This window comes from Calliopsis andreniformis, unplaced genomic scaffold (genome assembly GCF_051401765.1).
Source record: "Calliopsis andreniformis isolate RMS-2024a unplaced genomic scaffold, iyCalAndr_principal scaffold0155, whole genome shotgun sequence".
NCBI classification, from domain to species: Eukaryota; Metazoa; Arthropoda; class Insecta; order Hymenoptera; family Andrenidae; genus Calliopsis; species Calliopsis andreniformis.
This window is the reverse complement of record NW_027480564.1, coordinates 632,529-643,033: the sequence shown is the minus strand read 5'-3', so window position 1 is coordinate 643,033 and position 10,505 is coordinate 632,529.

Below are 10,505 nucleotides of genomic sequence, written 5' to 3'. Positions count from 1 at the left end.
CAATCCTCAATCCTGAATTCTCAATCCTCAATCCTCTGTCCTCAGTCTTCAAACCTCAATATTCAAAACAACCCTCAGCCATGAATCCTCAATACTCAACGATCAATACTCAATTCTCAATACTCAATCTTCAATCGACAATCCTCAATCCCCAATCCTCAATCTTCAATCCTCAATCCTCAATGCTCAATCCTCAATCCTCAATCTTCAATCCTCAATCCTCAATCCTCAATCCTCAATCCTCAACCTTAAACCCTCAATACACAATCTTCAATCATCAATCCTCAATCCTCAATCCTCAATCCTCAATCTTCAATCCTCAATCCTCAATCCTCAATCCTCAATCCTCAATCTTAAACCCTCAATACACAATCTTCAATCATCAATCCTCAATCCTCAATCCTCAATCCTCAATCTTCAATCCTCAATATCCAATCTTCAATCCTCAATCCTCAACCCTCAATCCTCAATCCTCAATTTTCAATCCTCAATCCTCAAGCCTCAGACCTCAATCATCAATATTCAACCCTCAGTCCTCGTCCTCAATCCACAACCCTCAATCCTCAATCCTCAATCTTCAATCTTCAATATTCAATCTTCAATCCTCAATGCTCAATCCTCAATCCTCAATCTTCAATCCTCAATCCACAATCCTCAATTCTCAATACTCAATCTTCAATCCTCAATACTCAATCTTCAATCCTCAACCCTCAATCGTCTATCCTCAATACTCAATCTTCAATCCTCAATACTCAATTTTCAAACCTCAATCCTCAATCCTCAATCCTCAATTCTCAATCCTCAATCCTCTGTCCTCAGTCCTCAAACCTCAATCCTCAACACTCAACCATCATCCTCCATCCTCAATACTTAATCATCAATCCTCAATCTTCAATCCTCAATATTCAATCATCAACCCTCAATCCTCAACCCTCAATCCTCAATTCTCAATACTCAGTGATCAATACTCAATCTTTAATACACAATCCTCAATCCTCAATCCTCAGTCATCAATCCTCAATCCTCAATCCTCATTTCTCAAACCTCAATCCTCAACCCTCAGTCCTCATCCTCAATTCTCAATTCTCAATTCTCAATCCTCAATCTTCAATCCTCTATCAACAATCCTTAATTCTCAATCCTCAATCCTCAGTTCTCAGCCGTCAAACCTCAATCCCCGACCCTCAGCCCTCATCCTCAATCCTCAGTCCTCAATCCTCAGTCCTCAGTCCTCAAACCTCAATCCTCAACCCTCAGACATCATCCCCAATCCTCAATCCTCAATCCTCAATCCTCAATCTTCAATCCTCAGTCCTCAAACCTCAATCCTCAACCCTCAGACATCATCCGCAATCCTCAATCCTCAATCCTCAATCCTCAATCCTCAATCATCAATACTCAATACTCAATCTTCAATCCTCAGTACTTAGTCCTTAAACCTCAATCCTCAATCCTCAGTGATCAATACTCAATCTTCAATCCTCAATCCTCAGCCCTCAAACCTCAATTCTGAATCCTCAATACTCAACCTTCAATCCTAAATCCTCAGTCCTCAGTACTCAACCATCAATCCTCAATTCTCAATACTCAAGAATATCCTGAATTCTCAGGATTCAATACTCAAACCTCAATCCTCAGCCCTCAGCCCTCATCCTCCATCCTCAATCCTCAATCCTCAATCCTCAATCCTCAATCATCAATCCTCAGTACGCAATATTCAATCCCCAATCCTCAACCCTCAATCCTCAATCCTCAATCCTCAATCCTCAATCCTCAATCCTCAACCCTCAATCCTCATTCCTCAAACCTCAATCCTCAACCCACAGTCCTCATCCTCAGTTCTCAATCCTCAACCCTCAATCCTCAATCCTCAATCCTCAATCCTCAATCTTCAATCCTCAATCCTCAATCCACAATCCTCAATCCTCAATCTTCAACCCTCAATCTTCAATCCTCAATCCTCAATCCTCAATCCTCTATCCTCAATACTCAATCCTCAACCCTCAATATTCAACACACAACCCTCAGCCATGAATCCTCAATACTCAACGATCAATCCTCAATTCTCAATACTCAATAGAATGTCCTGAATTCTCATGATTCAATACTCAATCCACAATATTCAATAATCAAATCTCAATCCTCAATCTTCAATCCTCAGTACTCAATCTTCAATCCTCAATCCTCAATCCTCAAACACCAATTCTGAATCCTCAATACTCAACCTTCAATCCTTAATCCTCAGTCGTCAGTACTCAACCAGCAATCCTCAATTCTCAATACTCAATAGAATATCCTGAATTCTCAGGATTCAATACTCAAACCTCAATCCTCAACCCTCAGCCCTCATCCTCCATCCTCAATCCTCAATCCTCAATCCTCAATCTTCAATCATCAATATTCAATCCTCAATCCTCAATGCTCAATCCTCAATCCTCAATCCTCAATCCTCAATCTTTAATCATCAATATTCAATCTTCAATCCTCAATGCTCAATCCTCAATCATCAATCCCCAATCCTCAATCTTCAATCCTCAATCCTCAATCCTCAATCCTCAATACTCAATCTTCAATCCTCAATCCTCAATACTCAATCCTCAATCCTCAATCTACAATCCTCAATCCTCAATCCTCATTCTACAATCCTCAATACCCAATCCTCAATCTGCAACCTTAAATCCTCAATTCGCAATCCTCAATCCTCAATCCTCAGACCTCAAGTAACAATACTCAACCCTCAGTCCTCGTCCTCAATCCACAACCCTCAATCCTCAATCGTTAATCTTCATTCATCAATATTCAACCTTCAATCCTCAATCCTCAATCCTCAATGTTCAGTCCTCAATACCCAATCCTCAATCTTCAATCCTCAATCCTCAATCCTCAATCCTCAATCCTCAATCCTCAATCGTCAATCTTCAGTCCTCAATAACCAATCTTCAATCCTCAGTCCTCAATCCTCAGTTCTCAGTCCTCAAACCTCAATACTCAACCCTCAGACATCATCCTCAATCCTCAATCCTCAATCCTCATTCCTCAATCCTCAATCCTCAATCCTCAATCCTCAATACTCAATCTTCAAACCTCAATCCTCAATCCTCAATCTTCAATCGTCAATACTGAATCTTCAATCCTCAATCCTCAATCCTCAATCCTCAATCCTCAGCCCTCAGTCCTCAAATCTCAATGCTCAATCCTCAATACCCAATCCTCAATCCTCAATCCTCAATCATCAATCCTCAATCATCAATACTCAATCCTCGACCCTCAATCCTCAATCCTCAATCCTCAATCATCAATCCTCAATACTCAATCTTCAATCCTCAATCCTCAGTCCTCAAACCTCAATCCTCAATCCTCAGTGATCAGTACTCAATCTTCAATACTCAATCCTCAATCCTCAATCCTCAAACCTCAATCCACAATCCTCAATCTTCAATCCTCATTTCTCAAACCTCAATCCTCAACCCTCAGTTCTCATCCTCAACTCTCAATTTTCAATCCTCAATCCTCAATCCTCAATCTTCAATCCTCAATAATCAATCTCCAATCCTAGATACTCAATCCTCAATCCCCAATCCCCAATCTTCAATTATCAATAATCAATCTCCAACCCTAGATCCTCAACCCTCAATCTTCAATCCTCAATCCTCAATCCTCATTCTTCAATCCTCAATACCCAATCCTCAATCTTCAATCCTCTATCAACAATCCTTAATTCTCAATCCTCAATCCTCAGTCCTCAGCCGTCAAACCTCAATCCCCGACCCTCAGCCCCCATCCTCAATCCTCAGTCCTCAATCCTCAGTCCTCAGTCCTCAAACCTCAATCCTCAACCCCCAGACATCATCCGCAATCCTCAATACTCAATCCTCAATCCTCAATCCTCAATCCTCAATCCTCAACCCTCAATCCTCATTCCTCAAACCTCCTTCCTCAGTCCTCATCCTCAATTCTCAATCCTCAATCCTCAATCCTCAATCCTCAATCTTCAATCCTCAATAATCAATCTCCAATCCTAGATCCACAATCCACAATCTTCAATCCTTAATTCTCAATCTTCAATCCTCAATCCCCAGTCTTCAATCTTCAATCCTCAATGCTCAATCCTCAATCCTCAATCCGCAGTCCTCAATCCTCAATCCTCAATCCTCAAACCTCAATCCTCTACCGTCAGTTCTCGTCCTCAATCCTCAAACCTCAATCCTCAATCCTCAATATTCAATCATCAATACTCAATCTTCAATCCTCAATCCTCAATCCTCAATCCTCAATCCTCAACCCTCAATATTCAACACACAACCCTCAGTCATGAATCCTCAATACTCAACCATCAATCCTCAATTCTCAATACTCAATCCTCAATCGCCAATCCTCAATCCCCAATCCTCAATCTTCAATCCTCAATCCTCAATCCTCAATCCTCAATTCTCGATCCTCAATATTCAACACTCAATACACAATCTTCAATCATCAATCCTCAATCCTCAATCCTCAATCCTCAATCTTCAATCCTCAATATCCAATCTTCAATCCTCAATCCTCAATCCTCAATCCTCAATCCTCAATTTTCAATATTCAATCCTCAATCTTCAATCACCAATACTCAATCTTCAATCCTCAATGCTCAATCCTCAATCCTCAATCCTCAATCTTCAATCCACAATCCTCAATCCTCAATGCTCAATCCTCAATCCTCAATCCTCAATCTTCAATCCTCAATACTCAATCTTCAATCCTCAATCCTCAGCCCTCAAACCTCAATTCTGAATCCTCAATACTCAACCTTCAATCCTCAATCCTCAGTCCTCAGTACTCGACCATCAATCCCCAATTCACAATACTCAATAGAATATCCCGAATTCTCAGGATTCAATACTCAAACCTCTATCCTCAACCCTCAGCCCTCATCCTCCATCCTCAATCCTCAATCCTCAGTCCTCAATCTTCAATACTCAGTACTCAATATTCAATCCCCAATCCTCAATCCTCAATCCTCAATCCTCAATCCTCAACCCTCCATCCTCAACCCTCAATCCTCATTCCTCAAACCTCAATCCTCAACCCTCAGTCCTCATCCTCAATTCTCAATCCTCAATCCTCAATCCTCAAACCTCAATCCTCAATCCTCAGTATTCAATCATCAATACTCAATCTTCAATCCTCAATCCTCAATCCTCAATCCTCAATCCTCAACCCTCAATATTCAACACACAACCCTCAGCCATGAATCCTCAATACTCAACGATCAATCCTCAATTCTCAATACACAATAGAATATCCTGAATCCTCATGGTTCAATACTCAGTCCACAATATTCAATAATCAAATCTCAATCCTCAATCTTCAATCCTCAATACTCAATCTTCAATCCTCAATCCTCATTCCTCAATCCTCAATCCTCAATTTTCAATCCTCAATCCTCAATCCTCAATCCTCAATCCTCAATCTTCAATCTTCAATACACAATCTTCAATCATCAATCCTCAATCCTCAATCCTCAATCCTCAATCCTCAATCTTCAATCCTCAATACTCAATCTTCAATCCTCAATCCTCAATCCTCAATCCTCAATCCTCAATTTTCAATCCTCAATCCTCAATCCTCAGACCTCAGTCATCAATATTCAACCCTCAGTACTCGTCCTCAATCAACAACACTCAATCCTCAATCCTCAATCTTTAATCATCAATATTCAATCTTCAATCCTCAATGCTCAATCGTCAATCACCAATCCCCAATCCTCAATCTTCAATCCTCAATCCTCAATCCTCAATCCTCAATCCTCAATCTTCAATCCTCAATACTCAATCTTCAATCCTCAATCCTCAATACTCAATCCTCAATCCTCAATCCTCAATCCTCAATCCTCAATCCTCATTCTACAATCCTCAATACCCAATCCTCAATCTTCAATCTTAAATCCTCAATTCGCAATCCTCAATCCTCAATACTCAGACCTCAAGTAACAATACTCAACCCACAGTCCTCGTCCTCAATCCACAACCCTCAATCCTCAATCGTTAATCTTCATTCATCAATATTCAACCTTCAATGCTCAATCCTCAATCCTCAATGTTCAGTCCTCAATACCCAATCCTCAATCTTCAATCCTCAATCCTCAATCCTCAATCTTCAATCCTCAATCCTCAATCGTCAATCTTCAATTCTCAATACCCAATCTTCAATCCTCAGTCCACAATCCTCAGTCCTCAGTCCTCAAACCTCAATCCTCAACCCTCAGACATCATCCTCAATCCTCAATCCTCAATCCTCATTCCTCAATCCTCAATCCTCAATCTTCAATCATCAATACTCAATCTTCAATCCTCAATCCTCAATCCTCAACCTTCAATCGTCAATACTGAATCTTCAATCCTCAATCCTCAATCCTCAATCCTCAATCCTCAATCCTCAGTCCTCAAACCTCAATCCTCAATCCTCAGTGATCAATACTCAATCTTCAATACTCAATCCTCAATCCTCAATCCTCAAACCTCAATCCACAATCCTCAATCTTCATTCCTCATTTCTCAAACCTCAATCCACAACCCTCAGTTCTCATCCTCAACTCTCAATTTTCAATCCTCAATCCTCAATCCTCAATCTTCAATCCTCAATAATCAATCTCCAATCCTAGATACTCAATCCTCAATCCTCAATACCCAATCCTCAATCTTCAATCCTCTATCAACAATCCTTAATTCTCAATCCTCAATCCTCAGTCCTCAGCCGTCAAACCTCAATCCCCGACCCTCAGCCCCCATCCTCAATCCTCAGTCCTCAATCCTCAGTCCTCAGTCCTCAAACCTCAATCCTCAACCCCCAGACATCATCCGCAATCCTCAATACTCAATCCTCAATCCTCAATCCTCAATCCTCAATCCTCAACCCTCAATCCTCATTCGTCAAACCTCCTTCCTCAGTCCTCATCCTCAATTCTCAATCCTCAATCCTCAATCCTCAATCCTCAATCTTCAATCCTCAATAATCAATCTCCAATCCTAGATCCTCAATCCACAATCTTCAATCCTTAATTCTCAATCTTCAATCCTCAATCCCCAGTCTTCAATCTTCAATCCTCAATGCTCAATCCTCAATCCTCAATCCGCAGTCCTCAATCCTCAATCCTCAATCCTCAAACCTCAATCCTCTACCGTCAGTCCTCGTCCTCAATCCTCAATATTCAATCATCAATACTCAATCTTCAATCCTCAATCCTCAATCCTCAATCCTCAATCCTCAACCCTCAATATTCAACACACAACCCTCAGCCATGAATCCTCAATACTCAACCATCAATCCTCAATTCTCAATACTCAATCCTCAATCGCCAATCCTCAATCCCCAATCCTCAATCTTCAATCCTCAATCCTCAATCCTCAATCCTCAATTCTCGATCCTCAATATTCAACACTCAATACACAATCTTCAATCATCAATCCTCAATCCTCAATCCTCAATCCTCAATCTTCAATCCTCAATATCCAATCTTCAATCCTCAATCCTCAATCCTCAATCCTCAATCCTCAATTTTCAATATTCAATCCTCAATCTTCAATCACCAATATTCAATCTTCAATCCTCAATGCTCAATCCTCAATCCTCAATCCTCAATCCTCAATCTTCAATCCTCAATCCTCAATCCTCAATGCTCAATCCTCAATCCTCAATCCTCAATCTTCAATCCTCAATACTCAATCTTCAATTCTCAATCCTCAGCCCTCAAACCTCAATTCTGAATCCTCAATACTCAACCTTCAATCCTCAATCCTCAGTCCTCAGTACTCGACCATCAATCCCCAATTCACAATACTCAATAGAATATCCCGAATTCTCAGGATTCAATACTCAAGCCTCTATCCTCAACCCTCAGCCCTCATCCTCCATCCTCAATCCTCAATCCTCAGTCCTCAATCTTCAATACTCAGTACTCAATATTCAATCCCCAATCCTCAATCCTCAATCCTCAATCCTCAATCCTCAACCCTCAATCCTCAACCCTCAATCCTCATTCCTCAAACCTCAATCCTCAACCCTCAGTCCTCATCCTCAATTCTCAATCCTCAATCCTCAATCCTCAAACCTCAATCCTCAGTCCTCAGTATTCAATCATCAATACTCAATCTTCAATCCTCAATCCTCAATCCACAATCCTCAATCCTCAACCCTCAATATTCAACACACAACCCTCAGCCATGAATCCTCAATACTCAACGATCAATCCTCAATTCTCAATACACAATAGAATATCCTGAATCCTCATGGTTCAATACTCAATCCACAATATTCAATAATCAAATCTCAATCCTCAATCTTCAATCCTCAATACTCAATCTTCAATCCTCAATCCTCATTCCTCAATCCTCAATCCTCATTCTACAATCCTCAATACCCAATCCTCAATCTTCAATCTTAAATCCTCAATTCGCAATCCTCAATCCTCAATACTCAGACCTCAAGTAACAATACTCAACCCTCAGTCCTCGTCCTCAATCCACAACCCTCAATCCTCAATCGTTAATCTTCATTCATAAATATTCAACCTTCAATCCTCAATCCTCAATCCTCAATGTTCAGTCCTCAATACCCAATCCTCAATCTTCAATCCTCAATCCTCAATCCTCAATCTTCAATCCTCAATCCTCAATCGTCAATCTTCAATTCTCAATACCCAATCTTCAATCCTCAGTCCACAATCCTCAGTCCTCAGTCCTCAAACCTCAATCCTCAACCCTCAGACATCATCCTCAATCCTCAATCCTCAATCCTCATTCCTCAATCCTCAATCCTCAATCTTCAATCATCAATACTCAATCTTCAATCCTCAATCCTCAATCCTCAATCTTCAATCGTCAATACTGAATCTTCAATCCTCAATCCTCAATCCTCAATCCTCAATCCTCAGCCCTCAGTCCTCAATCCTCAATCCTCAACCCTCAATCCTCAACCCTCAATCCTCATTCCTCAAACCTCAATCCTCAACCCTCAGTCCTCATCCTCAATTCTCAATCCTCAATCCTCAATCCTCAAACCTCAATCCTCAGTCCTCAGTATTCAATCATCAATACTCAATCTTCAATCCTCAATCCTCAATCCACAATCCTCAATCCTCAACCCTCAATATTCAACACACAACCCTCAGCCATGAATCCTCAATACTCAACGATCAATCCTCAATTCTCAATACACAATAGAATATCCTGAATCCTCATGGTTCAATACTCAATCTACAATATTCAATAATCAAATCTCAATCCTCAATCTTCAATCCTCAATACTCAATCTTCAATCCTCAATCCTCATTCCTCAATCCTCAATCCTCATTCTACAATCCTCAATACCCAATCCTCAATCTTCAATCTTAAATCCTCAATTCGCAATCCTCAATCCTCAATACTCAGACCTCAAGTAACAATACTCAACCCTCAGTCCTCGTCCTCAATCCACAACCCTCAATCCTCAATCGTTAATCTTCATTCATAAATATTCAACCTTCAATCCTCAATCCTCAATCCTCAATGTTCAGTCCTCAATACCCAATCCTCAATCTTCAATCCTCAATCCTCAATCCTCAATCTTCAATCCTCAATCCTCAATCGTCAATCTTCAATTCTCAATACCCAATCTTCAATCCTCAGTCCACAATCCTCAGTCCTCAGTCCTCAAACCTCAATCCTCAACCCTCAGACATCATCCTCAATCCTCAATCCTCAATCCTCATTCCTCAATCCTCAATCCTCAATCTTCAATCATCAATACTCAATCTTCAATCCTCAATCCTCAATCCTCAATCTTCAATCGTCAATACTGAATCTTCAATCCTCAATCCTCAATCCTCAATCCTCAATCCTCAGCCCTCAGTCCTCAAATCTCAATGCTCAATCCTCAATACCCAATCCTCAATCCTCAATCTTCAATCCTCAATCCTCAGTCCTCAAACCTCAATCCTCAATCCTCAGTGATCAATACTCAATCTTCAATACTCAATCCTCAATCCTCAATCCTCATTCTTCAATCCTCAATACCCAATCCTCAATCTTCAATCCTCTATCAACAATCCTTAATTCTCAATCCTCATTTCTCAAACCTCAATCCACAACCCTCAGTTCTCATCCTCAACTCTCAATTTTCAATCCTCAATCCTCAATCCTCAATCTTCAATCCTCAATAATCAATCTCCAATCCTAGATACTCAATCCTCAATCCTCAATCCCCAATATTCAATCATCAATAATCAATCTCCAATCCTAGATCCTCAACCCTCAATCCTCAATCCTCAATCCTCAATCCTCATTCTTCAATCCTCAATACCCAATCCTCAATCTTCAATCCTCTATCAACAATCCTTAATTCTCAATCCTCAATCCTCAGTCCTCAGCCGTCAAACCTCAATCCCCGACCCTCAGCCCCCATCCTCAATCCTCAGTCCTCAATCCTCAGTCCTCAGTCCTCAAACCTCAATCCTCAACCCCCAGACATCATCCGCAATCCTCAATACTCAA